The sequence below is a fragment of the Balaenoptera borealis genome, assembly GCF_965194805.1.
Source record: "Balaenoptera borealis genome assembly, chromosome: 6".
In the NCBI taxonomy this organism is placed as follows: Eukaryota; Metazoa; Chordata; class Mammalia; order Artiodactyla; family Balaenopteridae; genus Balaenoptera; species Balaenoptera borealis.
This window is the reverse complement of record NC_138863.1, coordinates 81,874,810-81,902,322: the sequence shown is the minus strand read 5'-3', so window position 1 is coordinate 81,902,322 and position 27,513 is coordinate 81,874,810. Positions and strand designations below refer to the sequence as shown.

At 41.7% G+C, this 27,513-nt stretch overlaps 1 long non-coding RNA gene across 1 annotated transcript; it reads right to left on the bottom strand.

Moving 5' to 3' along the window:
- Nucleotides 1-890: 890 nt before the first annotated feature.
- LOC309631157 lies at nt 891-27,509 on the bottom strand. Its single transcript, XR_014246109.1, has 3 exons — nt 27,004-27,509; nt 11,882-19,873; nt 891-11,276 (listed from the first exon to the last, which is right to left on the bottom strand). It is a non-coding gene; the product is annotated as an uncharacterized lncRNA (long non-coding RNA).
- Between the last annotated feature and the right edge of the window lie 4 nt (nt 27,510-27,513).

Below are 27,513 nucleotides of genomic sequence, written 5' to 3'. Positions count from 1 at the left end.
GCCAGGGTGGGCTTTACAAGTAGGTGTTAACTACAAAGTGTAATCTAGGGAACTTTGAAAAGACGGCCGCACTTGCAATATATTGCCTTCCTGTATTAGATAGGAATTCTTTGGGCTATAAGTAATAGAAAAATATAATTGTGGTTTAAACCATTTTTTATTAGTGAGAGCCATTTTCAATGGCTCAATAATGCTGTCACAGAAATAGACACTCTCCACTCTTCCACTCAGACCTCCTCAGGGAGTTGGCTTTTCTCCCACCTGCCTGTTGTCTTATGGTCACATGGCATACCAGCCCCATACCAAAGTGAATGGGCAGAAAAAGACTCAAAGGCTTTCTTCTAACAAGGGTCTGCTTTTTTTTTTTTGAAGTATTGTTGATTTACAATGTTGTACTAGTTTCTGGTGTACGGCAAAGTACCAGTGTGTGTGTATGTGTGTTTTATATATATATATATATATGTGTGTGTGTATATATATATATATATATATATACATATATGTTCTTTTTCATAGTCTTTCAAATTATGGTTTACAGGATATTGAGTATAGTTCCCTGTGCTATATAGTAGGACCCTGTTGTTTATCTATTTCATATATAGTAGTTTGTATCTGCTAATCTCAAACTCCTAATTTACCCCTCCCCAACCTCTTCCCCTCTGGTAACCGTAAGTTTGTTTTCTATGTCTGTGAAAATGTTTCTATTTTGTAAATAAGTTCATTTGTATCATATTTTAGATTCCACATATAAATGATATCATATGGTATTTGTCTTTCTCTTTCTGACTTACTTCACTTGGTATGATAATCTCTGAGTCCATCCATGTTGCTGCAAATTGCATTATTTCATTCTTTTTTATGGCTGAGTAGTATTCCGTTGTGTATGTGTGTGTGTGTGTGTGTGTGTGTGTGTGTATATATATATATATATATATATATATATATATACACCACATCTTCTTTATCCATTCAGCTGTCAATGGACATTTAGGTTGCTTCCATGTCTTGGCTATTGTAAATAGTGCTGCTATGAACATGGGGGTGCATATATCTTTTCAAATTAGAGTTTTTTCCAGATACATGCCCAAGAGTATGGTAACTCTATTTTTAGTTTTTTTAAGGAAGCTCCATACTGTTTTCCAAAGTGGCTGCACCAATGTTACATTCCCAACAACAGTGTAGGAGGGTTCCCTTTTCTCCACACTCTCTCTAGCATTTGTTATTTGTAGAATTTTTGATGATGGCCATTCTGACCAGTGTGAGGTGATACCTCACTGTAGTTTTGATTTGCATTTCTCTAATAATTAGTGAAGTTGAGCATCCTTTCATGTGCCTATTGGCCATCTGTACATCTTCTCTGGAGAAATGTCTGTTTAGGTCTTCTGCCCATTGTTTTGATTGGGTTGTATGTTTTTTTGTTATTTAGTTGTATGAGCTGTATTTTGGAAATTAAGTCTTTGTCAGTCACATGGTTTGCAAATATTTTCATTTTGCTGATGGTTTCCTTTGCTGTGCAAAAGCTTATAAGTTTGATTAGGTCCCATTTGTTTATTTTTGCTTTTATTTCTATTGCCTTGGGAGACTGACCTACGAAAACATTGGTACAATTTATGTCAGGGCCTATGTTATGTCAGAGCCTATGTTATGCCTGCGTTCTCTTCTAGGAGTTTTATATTGTCATGTTTTATTACACTTTAGTCTTTAAGCTGTTTTGAGTTTATTTTTGTGTATGGTGTGAGGGAGTGTTCTCTCTTCATTGATTTATATGCAAGCTGTCCAGCTTTCCCAACACCACTGGCTGAAGGGACTGTCTTTTCTCCATTGTATATTCTTGCCTTCTTTGTTGAAGAGTAATTGACCATAAATGTGTGGGTTTATTTCTGGGCTCTCTATTCTTTTCCATTGATCCATACGTCTGTTTTTGTGCCACTACCATGCTGTTTTGATTACGGTAGTTTTGTAGTATTGTCTGAAGTCTGGGAGGGTTATGCCTCCAGCTTTGTTCTTTTTCCTCAGGATTGCTGTGGTAATTCTGGGTCTTTTATGGTTCCATATAAATTTTAGGATTATTTGTTCTAGTTCTGTGAAAAATGTCATGGGTAATTTGATAGAGATCACATTAATTCTGTAGATTGCTTTGGGTCATATGGAACAAGGGTCTGCTTTTTTATTCGAGAAGGGAAGCCAGAAATCAGTTATATGAGTGCTGCTAGACCAATCAATGGTGAGGGAGAATCACACTGCCATGACTGACTAGAGCAATCGTGACCCTTCTCTGGGGCTGCAAATTTGGATCGGAGCCTACCTTCCTTGAAATCAAGGAATCTAGTTTGGTGATGAGGGAAGAAAGGCAGGGTGGGGGGCAGTGGTTGTTGGAGAGGCAGCCAACAGTGTCTGTTATAGCCACTAAGCTTGCTGATTCCTGGAATCCCACAATTGCTCATTGGTGCTTTAAACCAACAGAGGCTCTGCCCCAGTGAAAGAAAATTCATCGCATCTGTAAGACATTTATACCCAAAAAATATTTAGTTCATCCTATTTTTTAGCACAATATTAAATAAGAGAAAAGAGAAAAACATATTTATTAAGAGCAGTAGAGACTTCCCTGGTGGCGCAGTGGTTAAGAATCCACCTGCCAATGCAGGGGACATGGGTTCAAGCCCTGGTCCGGGAAGATCCCACATGCCACGGAGCAACTAAGCCCGTGTGCCACAACTACCGAGCCTGCGCTCTAGAGCCCGTGAGCCACAACTACTGAAGCCCGTGCGCTTAGAGCCCATGCTCCGCAACAAAGAGCAGCCACCGCAATGAGAAGCCCGCGCACCCGAACGAAGAGTAGCCCCAGCTCACTGCAACTAGAGAAAGCCGGCCTGCAGCAACGAAGACCCAACGCAGCCATAAATAAATAAATAAATTCATTTAAAAAGAAAAAAAAAGAGCAGTAGTGGTGCATTTGTAAATTTTTAGCGACTGGGTGGGGAGGAACCCTGATTTATAGTTTGCTAATTTCTGTTGTGTGAATACTCTTAGCATGATCGGTCTCAGACTACCAGTGGTTTAGCAGCTGGCTAGCAAAGTTCAGGAAAGTATAACAATCAGCTCTTGTGAGCTCATACAAATCAACTCCAGCAGACCATCGAATGAGTTTACTCAACACTATAGTGCCAGGCAGTTGTGCTGTACACATTTACCTGTGTTGTGTCTCCTTTACTCCATCACTTGTAAAGTAGATATTGTCATTGCATTTCACAGACGTGAAGCCTGGGCTCCAAGAAGTTGAATCTTTTCCCAATTCTTCTGACACTAGGTGCCAACAGGAGGCCCATGGGAGCTTAAGGATGAGAAAGCCCTGATACTGGCGATTTTACCCGGGTACCAAACAAACGCTTATTACTGGAATTGTGTGCACTGTCAAGTCTTAATGGCCTTGGAGTGATAAAGACTAAGGCAAACTGAAAGTCACTGGATGCCTTTATTCTTGTTTTGAAGAAAAGAAAAAAGAAAAGAAAAATGTAACGATCTCATCAGAAACCTCCAAAACAGAATACCTTCTGTTCTCATTGTGAATGTTCTATGTTTGAGAGAAAGGTCAGGTCCTTCTTGTTTTTTGTGACATCAAAAAAGAAATGTTTCTAAAAGCACTCACATTGGCATTCATTTCTACCTTTAGCTTTACACCAAGGAGCAGCCTTGTGGCTCGAATGTACGGGCAGCTCTTACAAGTCGTATATTTCCTTATTCTAGAAATATTCCCCAGCATTCTGTGAGATGTGACGCTTGCTTTTCCCTTTGCCCACCTCATTTGGTTGTAGTGATCTGCAGCCGTGGTGACATGGAGTGTGGAAATGCCCCATGACGGTGCTGTACTTCTGAAAATGTAAGGCACCCTTGTTTTTGTTGCCATGGGCAGCCTTGGCTCAGGCTGAGTTTTCTCCCGTCATTGAGCCTTTCCTCAGGAGAAGAAAAACATTCTGGTTCCCTTTCCCCTTCTCCTGGTTCATATTTCATAATCTTTTCCCTCCTGACTTTTTTTTTTTTTTAACTTTTTTTTGGGTTTTATTTATTTATTTATGGCTGTGTTGGGTTTTCGTTTCTGTGCGAGGACTTTCTCTAGTTGCGGCAAGCGGGGGCCACTCTTCATCGCGGTGCGCGGGCCTCTCACTATCGTGGGCTCTCTTGTTGCGGAGCACAGGCTCCAGACGCGCAGGCTCAGTAGTTGTGGCTCACGGGCCTAGTTGCTCCGCGGCATGTGGGATCTTTCCCAGACCAGGGCTCGAACCCGTGTCCCCTGCATTGGCAGGCAGATTCCCAACCACTGCGCCACCAGAGAAGCCCCCTCCTGACTATTGACACAGCAGGTTGGGAAAAATTCTCTTGATTGCAATTCATCAGTCAGGGGCTGCAGCAGAGTCCGTGCCATCCACTCTAGGGGTGGGGACGGGAAGCAGCGGCTGATCCACTCCTGGGATCCCACCGCTGTGTGCACCCCCATACCCTGCCTCCACAGTCTCAGGGTAAGGCTGCTGGTCAGCAACCTCTCTCAGTGCTTCTGGCTCACTGGCCTGGTGCTAGAGTGAGGTTTTGGTACAAGCCTAATCCCAGGAGTGGAATGGGTTCTGCCCAGGAGAACTCTGCCTGCACCGTTCAGAGCCACTGAAGAGGCCAAGAAGACAGAAGGTTTTGTTTTCTCTGACGACAGTCAAACTTCACCAATGTGACAAATGTGGCCTGTTCTCCTCCCTCTTTCCCCCCTCATCCAGATCCTACCTGGATTGCTCCCTCTTGGAGGTCCCTTCCCCTAGGGCCACTGTGCAAACACAGCATCCCAGGTTGTTCAACATTACACAAAGGGACTTAAGAGCTGGGCTCCCCTGCTCACTGCTCCTTGACTGTGAACACAATGCATTTGCTCCTCTCGGAGAACAGCCCTATGGCTGCCACATGCTTTAAAGGAACCGCTGTGCTCTGCATTTTAAAAATAAAGACTGCCCCCGCCAAATAAATATCTTACTCACAAAGTTGTCCTCTCACAGATGTCATCAGGCATTTATGAATTAGCTACTAAACACTACCAGAAAAGCACCCTGGAAAGAGACTGTAGATGAAGTGAAATTAGCCAGAGGTGAGAACTCAAATCCAACTGGTATGAAGCAACTGAATTTGTGCTAAAAGGCAAATTCTGGTTACAGGTAAAGGCGCCTCCTCCCTGAATTCCTGTTACCTTTCCCCTTCAAAAGCAAATTCATATTTCTAGAGTTTGTATTCTGAGAAATAGGAATTAGAAGAAGCCAGCAAGAGACAGTGACCATTGTGACTGTTCTCGAAGCATGTTGTGGGCAAAGAAAAGCAGATTATAGAATCAGTCCCACGATAATCTGTTTGTACCCAAATATATTGTAATAAAAAATGCTAATCTCGTCTATAACTGGGTCTCTCTTCTCACACATTCTCTTTTCTCTCATGGTTTTTGAGCCATTTTTCAGTTTCAGGCTTACACTGTTTTACCAGCGTATTGTCTGGTCACATTATGCTGGAAGATAATGCCACACCTTTGCTGAAGCCTTTTGGAAAGTTTCACAGCAGATAGACAGACACAGCCGTTCTCAAAGAGTGGTCTGCAGATTCCTGGAAGTTCACAAGACCTTTTCAGGGGATTAGAAAGGTTAAAGCTATTTTCATTAAGATACTAAGATGTTATTTGCCTTGCTGCTGTGTTGACATTTGCACTGGTGTGAAAGCAATGGTGGGCAAACCTGCTGGTGCCTTTGCACAAGTCAAGATACCAGGCAGTAGTCACTGTGTTCTTAACTGCCACAAAATCAGAGTAAAAAAAAAAAAAAAGAAGAAGAAGAAAGAAAAAGAAAAGCCAGTTTCAGTTAAGAATTTCCTTGTTGAAGTAGTAAAAATTATTAATTTCATTTAATCTTGAATCTTGAGTACAAGTCTTTTTAACATTCTGTCAGATATAATGGGAAGTACAAATACAGCACTTCTGTATGCCGAATGTAGTTCAAAGAAAAGCAACTGTGTGATTGATTGAATTGTGAGCTAAACTACCCATTTTTTTTCACGGTTATTTTGTAGACATTTTCTTGAAAATGAATAAAGTGGGCCTATCACTATGAAGGAAAATAACTGACAACATTTGTTGCCAATGATAAATTCATGCTTTCAAACAAAAACTACTAAAATTACTAATTTTGGAAATCTCGTATTGCCACTATCAACTTGACAACTTCCCAGTACTTGAAGATTCCTGACAATGTTAGTAGTGATATTAATAAATGCCATTTTTTGATATTGTATGACAAAATGCACAAACTTTTGGAAGATGTTCATAACTCAGTGAACCAATATTTGGTCTAACTGACCAAATACGTGATACTACAAAATCACGCATGGGTCAATCCAAATCATGCAAGATAGGGGAATGGATTTTAATGTAACAAAGTACAAAAATTTCATTGACATGGTTTCTTATTTCATATTTAACTAATCTTTAAGAAACTACCAATTGTTAAGTTTGGGTATAATATCAAAGAATTCCACAATTATCTGAAAAGCTATTAAAACACTTTTCCTTTTCTAACCACATACGTGGGTGACGCTGGATTTTTTTTTTTCCAAAACAACATAGCAAAAGAAATGTAATTTTTAAGCGATCTAATAAATCGATGATTTTTAAATTTCTCAGTTTTCATTTTTAGTATGGTGAGTATTCATAGACATAATCCTTATTCCAAAAGCTCTTTGAGGATCTTCAATACTTTTTAAGAATACAAAAGTCCAAAATGTTTGAGGACACTGGACTAAATGAGGCACACTGGAGATCTAATTAGAAAGCAATAAAGCTAATCTTGAACAGGTGTGCTAGAATGTATGTGACCAATTGAGTTGTTCCCTGTAGATTGTACACTGGTGAGGAGCACGGCCATCGGGCAACCATTAGAAGCCCTCTTCTGCAGTGTCCATAGGACATACACACACAGCCTTACTATTTTATAATCACAAGGCACTTTTGAACCAAAGTTAGGTTACCTAGTTGTGACAAACTTGCTCCTTGCAAATTTGATCTCAAAAGACTTTTATCTACCTCTAAAAATAAAATCTACCTTCAAAGGATGAATGTGTGCTTTCTCAGCAGTAAGCACACAGCAAAAAGCATTTGCCACAGACCCAGCAATTTAGGTACTGCATGGAATTTTGAAAGGTTCTGCAGTGAGGAGAATGCCAGAAAGAAGTCTATTCATTTGTTCCTTTATTCAAAAACTATTGACCACTATGGGTCAGTTGCTGAGCTGAATGTGAGGGACATGGTACAGAGCAAAACAGACCCCGTCCCTTACAAAGCAAGGTAAGACATTCGACAAGTAAACACGCAAAGGAATGTTTGTTGGGATAAATTTAACAGAGGAGAAAAACAGGATGCATGAGAGAATATAAGCAGGGGAGACTATCTTTAGCCAGGTGAACAGGGAGGTCTCTCTGAGGAGGAAACATGTAAACTGAGATGTGAAGAAGGATCTCACTAGGTACAGAATGAGGGACGGTGTTCCAAACTGGAAGGAAGGCAAGGTCTTGGGTCATCCCCTTTCCAGAAGGTTGGAAATGTTCTAAAATGCGTGGGTGAAAGCATAGGCTCAGCAGTCTGACTGCCTGGGTTCCAATGCCAGCTTTACCACCAGCTGGCTTTCTGATCTTAGACAAGTTACTCAACCTTTCTATGTTTTAGTATTTTCATCTGTAAAATAGGAAAGGCAGTATTCTCTTACATACATGTATTTCCTGTAGAATACAAGAGAGAATTCATGCAAAGTTCTAGGCTTATAGGAAAAAAACAATAAATATTAATGATATAATATTGGTTTGCAGGAATTGAGGTAGTTGGCCAGGCTGGAGTATCTTGAGGGTAGTGGCACGAACTTGGTTTAGCATCAGACCCCAACTGGTCCTGGTTATGAGGTAAGAATAGTGTATATCAGTCTTTCAAGCCAAGACAGTGTCAAGAATCCCAAACAAAATTGGAAGAAATACAGTGCTGAGAAAAGCAGCTATCAAAACTTGGAATTCAAATGCATGCTAGGGCTAGAGTTTGCAGAAGGGGTTCATCAACGGCACACACGGGTGGAGGCTGAGTCTGTGAACAGGAAAGAGTGCCAAGTAACGAGCAGGACAGATGGGAGCATGGGCGACAAGCCCAGGTCAGGACTCAAGAGATGGGACAGACAGAAGCCCAAGCTTGGTCTCAGCAACTAGAATCACCCCAGTAGGCTTCGTCATCCCAAGATGGGGTCTGTCTAGTAGGTGTGGCCGCCAACCCATTTGTTAATGTTTGCACCTGTTAGTGTGTGGAGCTAGGCTGTACTTTCTCCATGTTGCCCTTGGTGAAAGTGCTTTCTCTTCCTGGAAAATGTAGGTGAGAGTAGGGGAGGGTTCACCCAGGCATCATGTTGATGCTGGCGTCTCTGAGTTCCCATGCTCTTTGGATTTTCCTTCTGGCTCTAGGGCCCTTGTCCAGATGGCCATCTGTTCTTTGCTCCTGTAGCCTATAGAAGGCTGAGATGACTTAGGGTCTCTTTCTGAACAGCTTCATATTTAAATTGGGAAGTAATTTCAATCTTTATTTCGGTCTCAGAAAATTCCAAGGGGAGAGATGTATTATTGCATGACAAACAGGCAAACATCCTAACATTTCTTTTTAGCCACCTATTGCCCCAGCATCCCTCTCATCCCAATAGCTGTTTATTTCTTCTTCTCTTTCTCTCTCTCTCCCACCCTCTCTCCCTCCCTCTAAGCTTCTTCAAAGGACCATGATGACTCTTCTCACGTCTGCTGCTCCTACATCCTTCATAGGAAAAGTTAAGAAGGCTCTACTATGTGATCCTATCACACCCCTAAAAGAGAGAGGCAGAAACGGGTTAAGTTTTGTGTCTTTGTCATGCAGCCATGTTCAAGAGTGTAACAGGGTACTTGGAAGCTGGCGCTAGACTAGTTCTTAGTCTGAGTCACTACAATGACTATGGAAATTATCAAGTCTCTGAGATAGCCATGCAGGATTTCCTATGCTGTGTCTACCTTCAAAGTATACACACAACTGAAATATACTCTATCTCCCAGTAAAAAAGTGATATCACAAAATCAATGTTATTTTACAAAACGTTGGTGTTAGGTCCAAAATAACATTATTGACCACCGTCTGGAAATGGTGTGTAATGAAACAGTGTGCTGGATATTTTCTGCTGCCCCTCCACATTCTCTTTGTACCCTTCTCCTTCCTGTCCTGGGCCCTGGAGACTCACCTTTGTGAACTGAATCAGCAGGTAACCTTGCCTGCTGGATTGCTACCACTAAGGAGCAAAAGCAGATGAGAGGGAGGTGGAGATGGGAAGCAGAGCAAAGCTGGGTATAGATTCATTTTCTGTGCTCCCTCCCTGCCTGGTCACTACAAGCCGGCTGCATTCTCTTCTGCATTCTCTATCTATGTAACTCTCTCTCTGTTCCTGTAACCACTCCCCTCTCCTTTACCCCTTCAGGCTTAGTGGTGACAAGAGTGCCTCACTCTTAGACCCTAAATATAGCACCATCCTTGTGGTTTCTCAACACATCCTATAAACAATCCCTTTATTGTGTCCGTCTTTTTCCTGCCAAGACCCCGACTCCAACACCCCTCTAATAAACAAACATCAAACAAATCAAAATGGAAAGTTTAGAGTAAGAAAAGATGAGAACAATTTAAGAGCCCTTTTTGGAAAAGACGTTGACAGCAGACAGATTAAATTGTTTCGTTCCTATTTTGCTTACATCTTCACAAAGGAAAATGATCTGTTATTCATTCAGTAAAGGAAATTTTAAAATATTTACTTTGTTTTGAATTTAACCACGGATACAGTATGTATCGGAAACTGCGAGTGGATGATTCCATGCTCCCCTAGCTTCCTCCTTTCCTGGGTTCCCTTAAGGGCTACAGGGCTGCTGCTTTCTGTGCAGGTCGAGCCCTGCCATCTAAATATGGTATCGTAAAATTTTTCCTGTAGCCCATTACGTGAGCCTCAGCGCCCGGGCTAATGTTAGCCTCCACAGCACTGTTCTTGCAGATGACTCCACGTCTGTACGTAGCCATCCTCGCACACCCCCACAGTGTCTCATCAGAGACTTTCCTGAGACATTAATTTCATAGCTGCTCTCCACTGTCTTTCAAGTATATGGAAAGAATATTACTTACAAGTTCCCATCTCCCGTGAACTCCATTGCTTCTTAGATGCCTCTGGCCAATGGTTCATATCTATGTTTCCTCTGAAAGTTTTTGAATTTTGCTATTGAGGGCATCTTTGATCTCTGTATTCCCGTTCTCTCTTTTACACAGCGTTTGTTTACGGTGGTACCTAATATGAACTAGGAACTGTGCCAAGGCATACGACAGGGAGGAAAGTAGACCCAGTTTCCATTTTCATGGATCTTATAGACTAGGAGAAAAATAATAAGCAAATAGCCGTGCTAATAAATATATAGTTGCCACCCTTGATACATATTCCGAAGAAATGGTGTACAATGTTATAAGGACATGTAACGGGGCATTTGATCCACTCTGAGGGGTTAAGGAAAGCTTCTAAGAGGTGGTGACACATTAGCTAAAATACGAAGGGTGAGCAGGAATCAATTATGTCAATGACTCTCAAGCAGGGGTGATTTTGCCTTCCAGGGGGCGTTTGGCAATACCTTGAGACATTTTTGGTCGTCTCAGTTGGGGTGGGGGTGTTGCTGGCGTCGAGTGGGTAGAGGCAAGGGTTGCTGCTAAACATCCTAGGATGCATTGGAAAGCCCCACAGCGAAGAATTATCTGGCCCAAAATATCCATTGCACCAATGTTGAGAAACCTGAACTAAATAAATTATTCCAGACAGAGGGAAGAATATGTGTGAAGACCTAGCTCACACCCCGGCCGGCACAGAGAAGCCATGCAATATTGAACTGAATTTCCAGTTTAAATTGGTTGGTATATCACCTTTAGTTTTCTTTTCTGTCATTACTCAGTTGGGTAAAATTCTATTTTACAAGACTTGGGTAGAAATGAATATGACAAAACCATTTCTCTCCAAAGTGTAACCGAAAGCTTGGTTCAGGCAGGAGAGTGCAATAGAGTTGACGGATGTGAGAATTTTTTCTTTCACTCTAGTCTGCTTGAAAATAGAAAATGGCCTCTTCATCATGACTGGCAAGATGACTCCCTCCAAGTGGACATCTGTGGTTGGGGTCCCCATATGGTGACCTGGGTCGAGCTGAAATGGAAATTAAGGTTGTTAGACACTAAAGAGAATAGGGGATAGGAAAACGGGCGAAAGGGAACTAAGATTTGTAGAGCACTTTCTAAAGTCAAGGTTTGTGGGTACATTATTCATTCATTTAACAACGATTTATTGGGCTCAGCTGTCCTGGATACCCAGGCTTGCAAAAATAAAAGGCTCAGGATCCAGTGTGGCAACAAGTGAGCAAACAAATAGTGATAATGAAATACGAATAGTGCCCCAATAGAGTTAATTTTGCACGAAGTGCCGAGAGAAAGCCTGAATCCATGATGTCCCGGGTGGGGATGGGGAAGATGGGCGGGCATCCCCATCAGGGTGTCTTCATCGAGCAGGGATTGATAGATACGAGACTTGAAGGTGGGCTCTGAGGATACTGAGTGGAAACTCCAGGGGATAGCACATGGAAAAGCCAACTGTGGAAGAGCACAGCCGGCTTGGAGTGCAGTGGGTGTGGGGTGTGGCTGAAAGGGCATGACACCGGGCACGGTGGTGAGGGTGGTGTGGAATGGCAGAGGGGGAAGTCATGGAGGGCTGTAGGCCGTGCTGAGGAAGCAAAGGAAAGGCGCAAGCAGATGTACCTGTTCAGAATGACCATTCTGGCACCGTTGTGGAGACTGGACGGGAAGAAGGTGAGACTGGACGGGAAGAAGGTAAGATTGGGCAGGAGCATCTAGTTAGGAGACCAGTAGGAGTCCAGGCAAAAGTATCTGATTACAGAGGAATGGTGCTGCATTTGGGAGCAGTTAGTGGGTGGGCAGCAGGAAAGGGGAATTCACTTTACCTTTATTCTGAATGGTTTTAATTTTGCAAATAATCCACTGTTAATGACAGTCAAAAAGTTAAGTATAAAACAAACACCAGCACAAATTTCAAAACGATGACAGTTTAACTTCTACTGCAGGTCCTTTGAGACATTGTCGCCAATGAATATACTCACCCTTAATGAATTTAAATTGTTTTCACCTATGTGAAGCAGGAACTACCTTCAATGTGAGATGAGCAGTGCGTTCCAAACCTCAGAGCAGGACTGAGTCTGATTCTTCAGGAATCAGTGGAGCTGGGAGGCATGTCCTAGTGTGGGCTTGAGAAGGGGAGTTGTGAAAACAAGAAATTTGAAATGGTGGTCCCAACATCCAGGCCAGAGGACAAACCTGTCAATCTATAGAAGAGGAAAACAGAGAAACCTGGAACGTTATGCTTTAAATTTTGAAACTGTAGCAAGTTAATTTAACAAAGTGAGTTACAGGTGTGTAACCTATACCAGTTACCAAATGTGTATACAGCTGGTGTACCAGATTACATCACATTGTGTAGAAGAGGTAACTGGACTTTCCCTGGGTAGCAATGGGAACTCTTGGTGAAGGACCTCTGGGTCTGATGCAGGTGGCTTGTGCAAATCCCTCAGTCTGATGTTCAAGGCCTTCCATCATTGGGCCCCAACCCACCAATAAAAACTCCTTACGCTTGTATAGCTTTTTGTGGTTTATATAGTATTTTCACATACTTTACTATATTTTATATTCACAATAACCCTTGTGGGGTTGGCAGGTAGATATTTTGCCATCTGCAACAACAAAAACTGAGAATGAGAGAAACTGAGTACTTTGAACAAATAGTCATTAAAAGGCAGGACCAGTATTGGAATTGTTGTGGACTGTTTCTTAGATCTTTCCACTCACCATGCTTCATCCTTCAGGTTCCTGATCCTGGAAGGCATCCTCTCCTTTCCTCCTTTGTGTCTTTGTTCACACATTTCTTTCTGCCAAGAATGAACTTCTTGCCCCATTTCTACCTGTTCATATACTTTTCAAGGATCAGAGAATATTTCCCCCTAAAGCTTTCTCTGACGTACTCCCAAGCCCATCAGCCAGAAGTAATCTCTCCATAGTTTCTCTCCCCATAGCATTTTTGTGTGGACTTCTTAAGATACCTATCACTTTTTATGTTGCATCATAGTTAAATGTGTATATGTCTTGTCTCCTCTACTCGGCAATAGGCACTAAAGGCATGTACTTTCTCATCTTTGAATCATTATAGCACTTAGTAGAAAGCATTACTAACTTGGTAGAAAGTGGATAGTGTAGCAGGCATTACTGACTGTTTGAATGAGTGAATGATGTGAAAAGGTGAAAGTCCCAAGGACATGGTCTTTGGAAAACAAACTGTTTCTAAAACTTTCCTCTCTCCCCAACATCCCCTCTTATTGCAGGGTTGCAAGCAGAAACACACTCTAGAAAAGTTCAAAGATTCCCAAGCAGTGTACCTTCTGTTTAATTTTAATGGAAGAGTCCCCTAATTTCTTACACAAAGTCAACCAGGGAAGAGCATCAAACCTGAGTCAAGATATATGGAAAACCATATATCTTGTTTGGGAGTCTTGGACCTTTAACTTAAATCATATCTGATTAAGAACAAGGATCCTAGGGCCATGATGGGAAACGTCTTTGACTGAATATCCCAGGGCTCCTTTCCACTGCTTCCTTGTCTCACCTCCCTCAGAATGCAGGAGGAAGGCCGAGGGATGTCTATCTCATAGTTTGGAAAAGAGTCTTGTTGACAATAACTTCCTGGATCTGATATCTGGAAAAAGAAAATGTATATAGTGCAGTGGGGCATGGAAATTGGGATTAGGTCCACAAGACACCAGGAAATTTATCTCAAACTCACAGCTTGGTTTTCTTGTCTATGATTTTTTTATTTTTTAAACCACGCCGCACAGCTTGTGGGATCTTAGTTCCCTGACCAGGGATCGAACCCAGGCCCACAGCAGTGAAAGTGCTGAGTCCTAACCACTGGACCACCAGGGAATTCCCATCTTGTCTATGATTTTTAATGGGTGGTCTAGAAATTCATTCTGTGCTTTTTCCATTGATTACATATACTAAATATTTTAAAATGTTCAAACAAAAACAATATAGAACTCAACTCACAAACTCTTGGTCCTGCCTATTAATGGCTATTTGGTCAAAGTACTCAGTTTCTCTCATTCTCAGTTTTTGTTATTGTAGATGGCAAAATACCTACCTGCCAATTTGACAGGGTTACTGTGAATATAAAATATAGTAAAGTATGTGAAAATGCTACATAAACTACAAAATGCCACACAATCAAGTTACTTATTTTTAATCAAATAACCTGATTCAAAAATGGGCAAAGAACTTGAATAGACATTTCTCCAAAGAAGATATACAAATGGCCAAGAAGCATGTGAAAGATGCTCAACATCACTAATCATTAAGGAAATGCAAATCAAAACCACAATGAGGTATCCTCTCACACCAGTCAGGAAGGCTATTATTAAAAAAAAAAAAAAGAAGAAGAAAATAAAAAGGGTTAGCAAGGATAGGGAGAAATTGAAACCCTTGTGTACTGTTGGTAGGAATGTATAATGGTATAGCCCCTATGGAAAACAGTACAGAGGTTCCTCAAAAAAATTAAAAATAGAATTACTATATGATCTAGCAATTCCACTTCTGAGTATGTACTCAAAAGAATCGAAAGCAGGGTCTCAAAGAGATATTTACACACCCATGTTCATAGCAGCATTATTCACAATAGCCAAGATGTAGGAGTGACCCAAGTGCTTATTGATGGATGAATGGATAAACAAAATGTGGTATACACATATAATGGAATATTAGTCAGTCTTAAATTTAAAAAAGGAGATTCGGACACATGCTACAACATGGATGAACCTTGAGGACATTATGCTAAGTGAAATGTCAGTCACAAAAAGACAAATACTGTATGATTCCACTTATATGAGGTACCTAGAGTAGTCAAGTTCATAGAAACGGAAAGTAGAATGCTGGCTGCCAGACTGGGGGGAGGGGAAACGGGAGTTGTTAGTTAATGGCCATAGTTTCAGTTTTGTAAGATGAAAAGTTCTGGAGACTGGTTGCACAACAATGTGAATATACTTAGTAATACTGAACTGTACAGTTAAAAAATAATTTTAATTTAATTTTAAACTGCAACTAAAGTAAGTTTAATTTTTAAAAATTAAAAATCAAAACAAAAAATATAGAACTGTATGAAATCCAAGGAAATTTCGGGCTGTTGTTAATTTTCCTGATTGACTTCTCTGTCTGGGAAGATGGTAAAGTTGGATGCTAATATTCTTATTAATTTTGTTAATTTAGTAAAAGGAGGTAACACTTGCTTTACAGATCCTGTATAGTTCTCTACTCAATAGCACTTAATTCATGACCAACACTAGCTATAGGATAGAAAAGGAAAGGTATGTTTATGTCCTGTGGGTGGGGGTGGGGTGGGAGGAAACACTATAAACTTTATGAATTGCAGTAAAATGCAAGGTGAGCAGTGCAAAGAACATGGGTCAATAATATGGACTTTTAAAGATGGTTATGAGATTAAATGTAGGCAAAGGCCATGTCTTCCTTCCTTGACACTCCATCATCAGCTCTCAGATTAGGCACAGAAGATATTCAGTGGTCAGGTACTAAATGAATTCAAAGTGCCTCGTACAGTGCCTGGTAAACGACACAGTGCCTGATAAATGACGTTGTTCCATAAGTGTTAGTTCTGTCCTTCCCCTTCCTCCCTCCCTGCAGCTCCCGCACCCTTCTTCCCTCTTTCTGTGGAATATCACCATAAAGGCTGATACTTTGTGTCCAAGGAGAAAGATTTCTGTCTTAAGAACTCATATGCCTTAATTCTATATCCTATTCTCATCTTGTTTATACGTGTTCAGAAAAGATATTTAAATATTTTTTCCCCACGCTACTCAGGGGGATCCTAAATATGAGGTGTGATAATAATAAAGCCAATGTTTTAATCCACTCAAACTGTTTAATTTTATAAAAGCATTCTTGTAGTTTCCTTAAATGATAATCATGATAAAAATAATATATCCTTAATAATCAGGACATTTAAGAAACTAGTAGTTTAATTCAAAACATTAACCTCTTTTTAAGTTTATATTTTACCATTCAGACTACCTTTGATTATGAGCTAACAAATACAGTAGGAAATCTGGCAGCCATTTAATTCTGACTCTAGACAAGATACTGCTAGTTTTAATGTTTTTAAGGACAAAAAAAATCACTTATTCTGGATGCTAAAAACTTTATTATAATTTATGCCTAGCCTTATTTATCTTGAAGCATTATAGGAGAGGAATATGACTTTTTTTTTTTTTTAATTTTTTTTTAAAGTTAATTAATTTATTTATTTTTATATTTATTTTTGGCTGTGTTGGGTCTTCGTTTCTGTGCGAGGGCTTTCTCTAGTTGCGGCAAGCGGGGGCCAGTCTTCATCGCGGTACGCGGGCCTCTCACTATCGCGGCCTCTCTTGTTGCGGAGCACAGGCTCCAGACGCGCAGGCTCAGTAGTTGTGGCTCACGGGCCTAGTTGCTCCGCGGCATGTGGGATCTTCCCAGACCACGGCTTGAACCCGTGTCCCCTGCATTGGCAGGCAGATTCTCAACCACTGCACCACCAGGGAAGCCCTGACTTCTTTTTATTCTATATAATTTTACAACTAAAATGAGCATTGCAGATAACCCCCTTAATTTACAGTGAAGACAGTGAGACTGGAGAGGTTGCAGGACTTCTCCAGGTTCACAGAGTAGCTAATGCCAGGGCCAGACGGGAATACAGATCTCCTGACTCCTAAATTAGGGTTCTTCAGACTATATTACTTCACTGTGTTCAATGAAACAGTCCAGGGGAGAAGCAAACAAAACCAGATGACCGGGACTTCCCTGGTGGTCCAGTGGTTAAGACTCCATGCTCCCAATGCAGGGGGCCCAGGCTCCATCCTTGGTCAGGGAACTAGATCCCGCGTGCTGTAACTAAGATCCCGCACGCAGCAACTATGACCTGGAGCAGCCAAATAAATAAATAAATAAAAATTAAAACAAAAAACAAACAAAAAAAACCAGATGACCAGTAAATAGATGGAGAATTGGGGTAGAAAGCAGAGGAAAGGGATGACCACGAATACTGGATCCTCCTTATTTACAAAGACCATTAGTGGGAACTTAAGACGATAGTTGTTCCAATCCTGGGTTTGCTGTAAGTACTTAAAATGCAGCATTTTTTAGTTGGTGGAAACAAACTTGGACGATTGCAGGCTCAGTCCAAGATCTCTGCTTGTCTTCTCTTGACTCCTGGTGACCTCCTTCTATTAACCATGACTGTAGAAACTTAGGTGGCATGATCTGTGTGCTACAATTAAAGGGGCACAGGGACTACAGTGAGACCTCACACTGTTTTGGAACATGACTTGAGGCTTATGAAATTGACAGGATTTTCTTTCTTCTCTTTTCCTTATGGCCCTTCACGCAATCTCCCCATTCCTGCCCACACCTAGAGAAAAAACAAAAAATTACGGGAGGAAGATAGAGCCAAGGGAAAAAAGATGAGAGAATGGGAGAGGAGACAGAGGGAAAGCAAGAGGAAGATGAAAATTAGAGAAAAGAAAAGAGGAAAGAGAAAAGAAAACCAATGGGATGAAGCCATATAAAATACTCTGATGCAGAATCACCTGGTGTATCTGTTAAATGTACATTTCTGGGCCACATTCCAGATCAGCCAAATTGGAATCTATGGGAGTCACATCATTTAAAAGTAAATGAGGGGGCTTCCCTGGTGGTGCAGTGGTTAAGAATCCACCTGCCAATGCAAGGGACACGGGTTCGAGCCCTGGTCTGGGAAGATCCCACATGCCACGGAGCAACTAAGCCCGTGCGCTACAACTACTGAGCCTGCACTCTAGAGCCCGCGAGCCACAACTACTGAAGGCTGTGTGCCACAACTACTGAAGCCCATGCGCCTAGAGCCTGTGCTCTGCAACAAGAGAAGCCACCGCAATGAGAAGCCCGGGCACCGCAACGAAGAGTAGCCCCCGCTCTCAGCAACTAGAGAAAACCCGCGTGCAGCAGCAAAGACCCAATGCAGCCAAAAAAATAAATAAATGAATAAAAATTTAAAAAAAGTAAATGAAAAGCTCTTTGATAAAATAATTACTCTCCTTTTTGTTAATTTGATTTCAAATCTGCAAATCCATTTGTTTCTTTAAAGCTGGCAAAAAAAAGAAGTATTCCATTTATTTGCTTAAAGAGCTTGTCTTTTTTATTCTACACAACTGCTGATAACGTTACTTTACACAAAGAAGTTGGTGTATTTTCACACACATCAAAGCAGCTCAGAGACATAGCACCTTCCATCAAAAGGATGTGCTCTAATGAGAGTAACAGGATAATGTCAAAGCCATCCTCTTCTGCCAGGGGCACTGGAGGTGTGGGTGCAGGAAAATCCACACTCCACGGAAGGTAGTGAGCTCCTTGTCTTTTCTTTTGGGGCCATTTGTTGCAGCGTTTTCTAAATTATAGATCTTTTGTTCATCATTAGGCTTTTGCTTATTTGCACTTGGCTAAAGTCAGAATATTGCCTGCCATGTTAGCAGTCCATTGAAAGGTCCCATCACATGTTGTCTGCAGGATCAAATCTGTTTCCACTGTGTCCATGGTCAAATTTTTGTATGGCAGAACCTGCTGTGCTAAACGACCCTGTGCAGGGTGTCTACACCTGAGTGCACGTGTGGATTTGGTTATTTTATGACATGTCCCCATCAAGGTGTTCCTGCAGGGATGGTAGCTGAAGTCCAGAAGCATGCAAGTTGCCTGGTATATTAGTCACGGCCATGTTAGGAATACATATTTAAAGGACCTGCTGTGTCGTGATCATGTTGTGTAATCATATCGAACGGTGCCTACTGGGTAAGTGATCACGTTGTGTATCCGTATCTAGCTGGGCCTGCTGTGATAGTGATCACGTTGTGTATAATTGCACAGCCGCCCTGGGAATTTATTGCTATAGATCAAGCAACAGGACAGAGGGGAAGTCAATAATTTTGCCTGCTCTGGGCTGTTAACTGTACTATTGAGAGCAAGCACAACTTCTAGGGTGGGAAAGGAATCTTCGGTTTTCCGATGGAAACAAAGTTGACATTCTCTATTCTAAGTATTTTGGGGGCTATTCCCGCTCTTCTTACTATTTCATATAATGGCAAATTATTTCTAATTAGAATAAGGTGACTCTAAAAGTGATGAATTCTGTACAGACTGCAGGCTATATTAAAAGTAACAAAGTCAAGCTTGAATATTCTCCATCTTATTCAAATAAAATGCCTTCAGAGCTGCTCATAAATTTGTAAAAATAATGAAGAAGAAATATCTTGTCAGAGAACACAGTGCAGAGAAGGATGTTATTGTTCTTTTTGGCTAAACTCTCATCTGAAGAATTTTCTCATCGCTCAGGAGTCAGGAAAGGTGGGTAAAATTAAGGTTACCTGTCTTATGTTCCAATATTTTCTTCTTAATTAAGTTATATCAATGGATCATAAAGAGGAGAGAAGGTGAGTAAGCGATGGGACTGCCTTAAAAGCACGTAGTAAGCAGTATACATACCCCCAAATCAGTGTGATCCTTCAAAGTGGAGACTTGGATAAGTTTACTGCATTTATGGAACTCTTCTTTTGGAAAAAGGCCTTCAGAGATAGTTTACAAATCATGCAAGCAGACCAGTATCATTACCTCCTTCCTCTGTGACCAAAACAAAAACAAAAACAAACTACTCTAATGGCTTGCTCACTTTTAGTCACCAGGTTTGACCCTGAGGAACGTCTGGCTCTTTACAAAGCCAAGGCAGGGCATACATCAGGGTGGATGTGTTCCAACAGATTTGTTGAAAACAATCAGACAAACTTTATTTTCAAACATCATTTGCAAATTCTTTTAGAAGTCCTCCCGGGACGTTAGAACCCCTGCTGATATCCTTTAAAATCTCACTCGTGAAGGTGGTAGCATTTATTTTCCAGGGGAACATAAACTCAGCCACAAGCAAGCTCATGATTATGATATGAGATTTTTCATGGGTAAGTAGCCTATCTCTGTCTGATTTTGAGCAGGAAATAACTGTGTTGCTGTTTAGACAGACACTTGAACTTTTAAAAATTAGCTTCAGAATTTCCTAAAATAGGAAGCAAATGGAAGCAGGGAAGAGAAGGAGGGAAGGAGGGTAAGAAAAAAGAAGGAAGGAAAGGCAGATCCTTCCCCTCAAATCTGGGTCTTAAGGCCACGTGATAAATAGTTATTGAAGAGAACTTTTGGAAAATGAAAAATAAACTGAAATTTTCAGAGGGTTTGGTTAAGTATGTAGCTATAAATATCTCCATCCTTAGTAAACATAAGATCTTCTCACTTTGAAGGATCTAATGTTATGTCTTTGGCAGGGCCCTATGGCTGTGATGATTTGAATAATAGTTCTGCATGCCTGGGACCCAAACAGGGCCAGGGAATGAGGTGTTTTGGGGGGTGGGAGGAATGTTCTGTTTAGTTTAGTTTTAAGTTAAAGAGTTTAAAGTAAAACATAAGCCAGAGTAGAAATGCAGGGTTTCATCTTATATGTGTTACAGTTCTAATTGTATCTAATTTTAACCACCTCAAGCCATGGAAATAAAAAGGCAGAGGGCAGAGAAAAGAAATAGTAGTTTTAATGTTGATTGGGCCTCTACTATTTGCCAGGCATTGTGTTAGCCAATTTGTACCACGTTGTCTCATTTAGTTCTCATGAGGAGCCTATGAGATAGGCACATTAGATCCATTTCACAAGTAAACTCACAGAGGTTAAGCAATATAACAAGAGTTGTAGAATACATGGAGACAAGCTTGGTCTCTCTCCCAAGCCCAAGTGCTCCCTTATCTGACTTTAATTTTTTAGAAGGAGTTTTTAAATTCATCTATCTAGAATTACTATTATTATTATTTACTCAGTACAGAGGGGTTTATGAAGTGAGAAGTAAGAATTTTTCTCTACCACCACCCCTTTCCCTGCAATCTCATTTCCCTCACTAGGGGGAATATTTCGGTAGAATAGTCCAGGCTTGTCTCTGCCTAAAATAGGTTTCAAATGTTGTTTTCTTTGGTTAAGCACTCAGGCACATTTTAAACAGCTGGAGCTATTGTATATATGGGTTGAAAAACTATTCAGGCCATTTCATCCCCATGAAATAGAGAAGTAGTAGGAGAAAGGACCAAGAAGGTCAGTAGAGTGTTCAAGCAGCAAACTCTGGACCAAGCTATAGCTGCCCCCAAACTTAGTGGAGGGCATCCACGTGGTGGGGGAAATCGGCCTTCAAACTGATGTCCATTTCCACAGTCCCTTTGTCCATGGAGTCCCGTTACGTTATCCTAAAGTGCCAGGGTCATCTGTAGGCACGGGCCTGTGTCCCAGCCCTAGACGGGAATGACCACTGCTGCAAAGGACTGCGGGAGCGGGTAAGTGTGGAAGATGGGGAACTTGGTACAAAAGCGTCTACACACAAAGCTAGAAAACAAAGCTGGCAAACAACAGCTATTGCCACCAACTAGAGGACAACCTTCATGTGGATGCAGCGTGCAGGAGCACCCTTTCTCCACCCCACCTTCCCATGCCATCTAACCTGAGAGAGCAATGCACATCTTGTTTATGCAAAGGCAAAATTACTTCTAGGCCCAGCTAGTGGATGCACCCTTAGCTCACTGCAAGAGAAGGAGGGACAGCTTTCTGTCCCTTTCTGGCACTGGTCCTTGTTAAGCTCCTTTCTTTTCAGAAAAGGACGTTAACGCTGTCCTCCACAGCACAGTCATTTAAGGCTGCCTTTAATTGGGCACTTAGAAGAGCCACACTTCAGGCGGTTGCAATAGAGCCACAATTTTGAGCTCTCAGTCAGAGTTTATCAGGACACAGCTGAGAGAAAAACACTATTCAGGGAGAATTGCTTGAAGAGTCCATTCATGCTCCAGAATCTGCATGGGGTGTGGCTCTTGGCCTCAGACATCCAGGTCCATTTTAACCCTCGCAGGATTGTTTATGCTGGATTGCATATAATGCCATCAGTTTATATGGAAATAGCCAGAGGATGCTCCCTTTTGTGTCTATTATAAGGATACTGTTAAGGTGTCTTTCATAGCACCTAGTTGCTCTATTTACTCTTGGATATTCTGATTAGGACCAGGAATAATTGTAAATCTTCTGAGCAATCATTTTATCTAATGGACATTGTGATCTGTGAAGCTGACAAGGTTTCCTAGTTTCACACAGCTATGAAACGCCACATTACTAGCAAACTTACAGCCCAAACGTTATCCTAGCATTTTAGCTACTCTCAAAACCCACCTGAAATCCCTTCTGAAACAAGGTGAGGGGTGTAGGTGAGCCAGTAAATATCTAGGTAACTAGTGTATTTTATTTCAATGGTTTCTGTTTCTTTCTCTGCCAAAGTCACCATTAGTAGCTGATGAAAGACAAGCAGACCTGTTTTCTAATTTGGAGACAAAGTTGTTTTCCTTTCTGCCTCCTAACAAGTCACTCTGGAGTTCAGAGGTCTCTCAATATGCTGATACCAGGCCCTTTTCTTAGGAAACAGGCCACTTTGTTCTTGGGAACACAAAGATAAGGTCAGCAAGGTGCGGCTATTACTAAATCAATTACCAATTATCTTTAATTCAGGATTCCAACTGCATATTCCATTCACAAATCTGTGTTTATAAACATCAGTCTTTTGGTGGTGGGAGAGAGAAAAAAATAGGTAAAGGAAGCCACATTTAGAATAGCAACCCAAGGTTCCTAACAATGGACGCCTCTCATCTAACACTTTGGACCCCAGAGAGCTTGGTGCTCTGAGCCTGGTTTACTTGTCTGAGATGTGCCAGCACATCAGTGAAACTGAACTGCCCTCACAGGGAGAGAGAAACCACCTTCCAAGTTACTTTTCAGAGATGCATGAGGAGAAAAGGATGCGCTGGTAGAGGAGGCCAGGGAAGGCAACTGAGAAGAATGGATGTTACAGGAGACCTAAACCAACAGGAGATGTGCACCTGCAGCCCCAAAGCCCCAGATTCTCCGCTCCAACTCTCTACTGAAAATAACATGAAAGGTCCAGCCTGTTCCATGAATGTAACATGGCTTCAGCTGAATGGCAGTTGTGCTGAATTTAAAGTGTGGAATTTCCCAAGGGCAAGGTAGGTGGATTGAGAAGGAGCCTATTTTACCTCCTGTGGACTTGCTCCAACAATTATTTCTCTGTTTCAAACTCAGCACTTTATTAAAATAAGTAGGATCGTAATCATCACCTCCATGGAACCTAGTGCCTCTCAGAAATCCAGAGTCCTGAAGTTAAATCTACATAGCTTACTTGCTGTTTGGACACAGATAACTGTCCTCGTCAGATTCATTAGCTCTGTCACAAGAGCTTTACTGATTTCTGGCATCTCCATCCAGAAGCTTGAGTGAGCAGCATCAATCTATTCCATGTGTGGGGTATTGGGTGTGTTTTCCGGTCAGGATGGGGCAACAAATGAGACAGGCTGTCGGCGTGATTCAAAATTGAGTGTTGTGCACCCTCTGGAGCTATGTGTTTCCAAATCTGTTTCCTCCAATTACATCTGTCTCATTTTTCCTTGGTTAATAAAATACAAAGCTTATGGGCTGATTATTTTTGAGTCTGTCTGGACCCTTTGTGGAACTGGGGAAGTAAATCGTCAGCTTATACACAAGGTGGCACCCTGTGATTCCAGCCAGGTCTGAGAGGAGCGTTGCTGCTAAGAGACAGAAGCACAGCCGCCAATTTTTATTTAGCATCTGGTTTTCCCACTGTGGGGAATATAAAGGTGGAAGTAGATGTTTGGCATATCACCTCTGAGCGCAGCCTCCGTCCCCATGTCTCAAAGATTCAGAGTTGCCTCAGTAAAAGGGCACTGGAACCAGGGAGCTGATTCCAGTTGATGGTAATGAATGCAGACCCCACATTCAGATTACATATGGAAAACAAGGAAGCTTTATTGGTACTGGGCTCATTCCTGGGAACATAAGGGGGAGGGGTGGGGATGCAGTTCACATACCAACCCAATTAACTTTCAATTGGGTTTGCTGAAATAAGGAGCCAATTAGAAAGAACGTGACATTTACAAAACTCTGGAGTAGTTGAATAGCAACTGTGTTTACTAGTTTTAAGGTTCCTTTCAAAAAGTAATTTGTTCATTATTTCGAAGCTGCCTGCCCTGATCGTAGTACCGGGAAGTGGAAACTGGAATATAAGTTCAGTTCTTACAGTTACTTGACCTTCTTTCTAATTTAGAGTACATTTAGAAGTAGTTTTATTTCGATATAGCTTTAAAACTATTTCTGATTCTTGGGTGTTTATATATTACACTTGCTTGGCCAAATGCATGTCCTTTGGAATTGGTCCAGAGAATATTTGAAGTGGACTGATTTTAGAATGACTATATTCAGTGCACTGTACGTGGAAACTAAAATAGACTATTAGGCTGCACAATCATTTGAAACAGGTTTTGATAAAGACATTTTATAACAGGCTGTACTTCAAAAGTTGAAGAATATTTTCTGTTTTTAGCACTAACAAGTGTATGGGTATTCAACAAACAGATTAGAAATAAACTTTATGAAAAATAATATTTGTATACAAATAAAAGCTACTTTCCAAATGTGAAACAGAGGCATTCTGGTTTGGGCACTGAATTTGAAGCCAAGAAAACACAGGCTGTGTCTCACTTGAAAAGTGTATTGTGTTATTTGCCTCAAACTGTTTTATTCCCAGCTCTATAATCATTGCCTACAGGGCAAGAGGAAAATGGAGATTTGGGGGAAAACATCTGCTACATGGTCAAAGAAAAAGAACAAAACAACAACTACTACAGCAAAAACCCATTCCTGTAATAGAATTTCAGGTTTCACAAAAGTTTCTTTGAATGGCTTTAATTGGTTCTAAAATTCCTAGGTCCAAAAGGAGGAAGCTGAAGAGCCAGTTAGGCCATAAGAGCAGATATAGGCAGCAATGGCTAGGTCAGGTGACAGGCTAATAAGATATGTGAATTCCAAGTGGGAGTGGAATGGGGTCAGCATCACTGAATTTTTTCAGGGAATATCAGTCAACAACTATATAGTAGGTGCCGGCTATGCGTGAGGCATAGAACTGGGGATACAGTGACTAACAGAGCAGATGTTGGTCCTACCCTCCTTGAGGCTATTGCATCCTTAGGCTCTGGGTTATGCACTCTATTAGCCATTGGTGGAAGGTCTCAGTAATTTGGATCAGCAAGTTTAGAATATTGAATGCTCAATAAACTGAAGAGCTTGGATAACAGGGTGGCATTGCTGAGAAAACAAGAGTTTTGGAGTCAGGCTAGACCTGGATTTGAACCTACTTCTTCAAGTTTATTATTGTTGAAACTTGGCAAACTGTCTGAGCCTCAGTTTCCTTATTAGTAAAATTGTAATTATAATTTCTTCACAGGGCTATAATGAGAATTAAGTGGGATTCTATTAAAATACAATTAATTGAGATAATAGATACATAGTACCCCTAGAGTGGCTGGTATATTATAGACACTCAGTATTTTCTTTCTTGAGAGAGAGTAGCAATAAATATAGGGAACAGAAGAAAGCTATTATTTCTGAACCTGAGAAGTGCCAGATAAAAGCCCTGGATGACTCATTTCTTCAACCATTGCTTCCCCCCACCCCTCTCAGGCTTGAATCCAGGGCTGACCCCCTCCCAACAACATCTTGTTCTTCCTTGCAGAGAACTGGAACTGTTCCAGAGGGTAGCACTCGGATCAGGACATGCCCATAAGCTTGAGGAAGGTATTGCTTACAAGAAGTGAGTCACTGCACCTCCATTCTTTAGATGGAAAACACTCAAGCCCCACTAAACAGTGCCTGAATTTCTTGCTGGGCCAAAGGGGTTAGACTATGCCATGAAGTCTATACCCACCATTTTGCCCTCAAAGGGGGAGGTGGAGAGAAAAGGGAGGAGGACAGGGAGGGAAAAGATAGAAGGGAAGAAGTAGATGAGGAAGTGGAGGAAGAGATGGAGTTTTGATGTCCCATAGAAATGACAGTAGGAATAGGTTTTTTTCTATTCTGGATGTCAGCAAACGATCTACTTTTCTCTGAGCTAGGCAAAATACTTATCAATTATTAGAAAACGGCAAAATGTGTTACACTCTTCCTAGGGATTCTGTAGGAAAACTGTAATGCTTAAAGTCTAACCAAGGAACTCAGCTAAACGAGGTTGATGTCAACACTAGGTGGTACTTACTTGAGTTAACTGGATTTTCTCTCCTCTTTAGAACTTTCTCTAACCGGTTCAGGCTAAAGAAGTCTCCTTTCTCTGAACTCTCGCGGCAGTTATGGCCTGAACGACTCATTTGGTAATCAATCATGTTCTACTGCCTTGTGTTATCGCCTATATAGTTTTCTCCAAGTGATAAACTTTTTTTCTTTTTTTGCCGTCATTTATCTTTACGGCTGCCCTGTTCTTCAACTATTTAAATCTCTTGCTGTTAATCATCTGTCCAACCTTTCTGTCATCCCATCAATGTGAAAGCTGCACAGGGAAGGAACTATGTATCTCAAACTTCTTTGTGTCTTCCACAGCACCAATATTTTACACAGATCGGCCACGTTGGAAATGTGTGCTGCCTTGGTTAAATGTTATAAGCTTAATTTTTAAGAACTCTTAATATTTTTGAAATCAGGAGTATCTATCATCCACTAAAGAATTCTATGAAGTTTGGGTGACAGGTTCAAGCGCACTTGTTGCATCTGGCAGCCTCAAACGTTTTTCCTCATTGCCATTAGCAACCTCCCGGCGAAAGCGAGGATGCCTTACCTTGGAGAGCTCTTTCGGTCAGGTACTAAAGAGAGGATGCGGGGAAGAGGGCTGGGACTGCGTAAGCGTTTTCCCGGCGGGAGAGACCCGGCAGGTGTGCGCGCCTCGGAGTGGGCAGAAGGAACGGACCTTTCGCACCTCTCAGGGATGTGCGAATTGGAGGATGCGAATTAGCCGGCGCTCGGGGCGCCTTGGAGATAAGCTCTTTATAACTAGAGGCTCGGTGGGGCAGTTGTGGCTCCGGTTGACATTTTCCTTTCGCGCTCACAGACTTCTGCACGTTCGCGCTGCTCAGCGCGGCTGTGTTTTGCCCGGCTCCGTCCTCCCGGGCACCCAGCGAGCAGGGTGTCGGGGCCGCGGAGGCAGAGGCGCACGCTCGGGGGCGCGGGTTAACTTGTGCACCTGGCACCTGCCACACGGCGAGAGCGCGGGCTGCCGAGCGGAGCGCCGCCACCGCCCCCTCACCCGGAGCGGCCCGAGGCTGAGCACGCTCCCGCGGGCCGGCCGCGC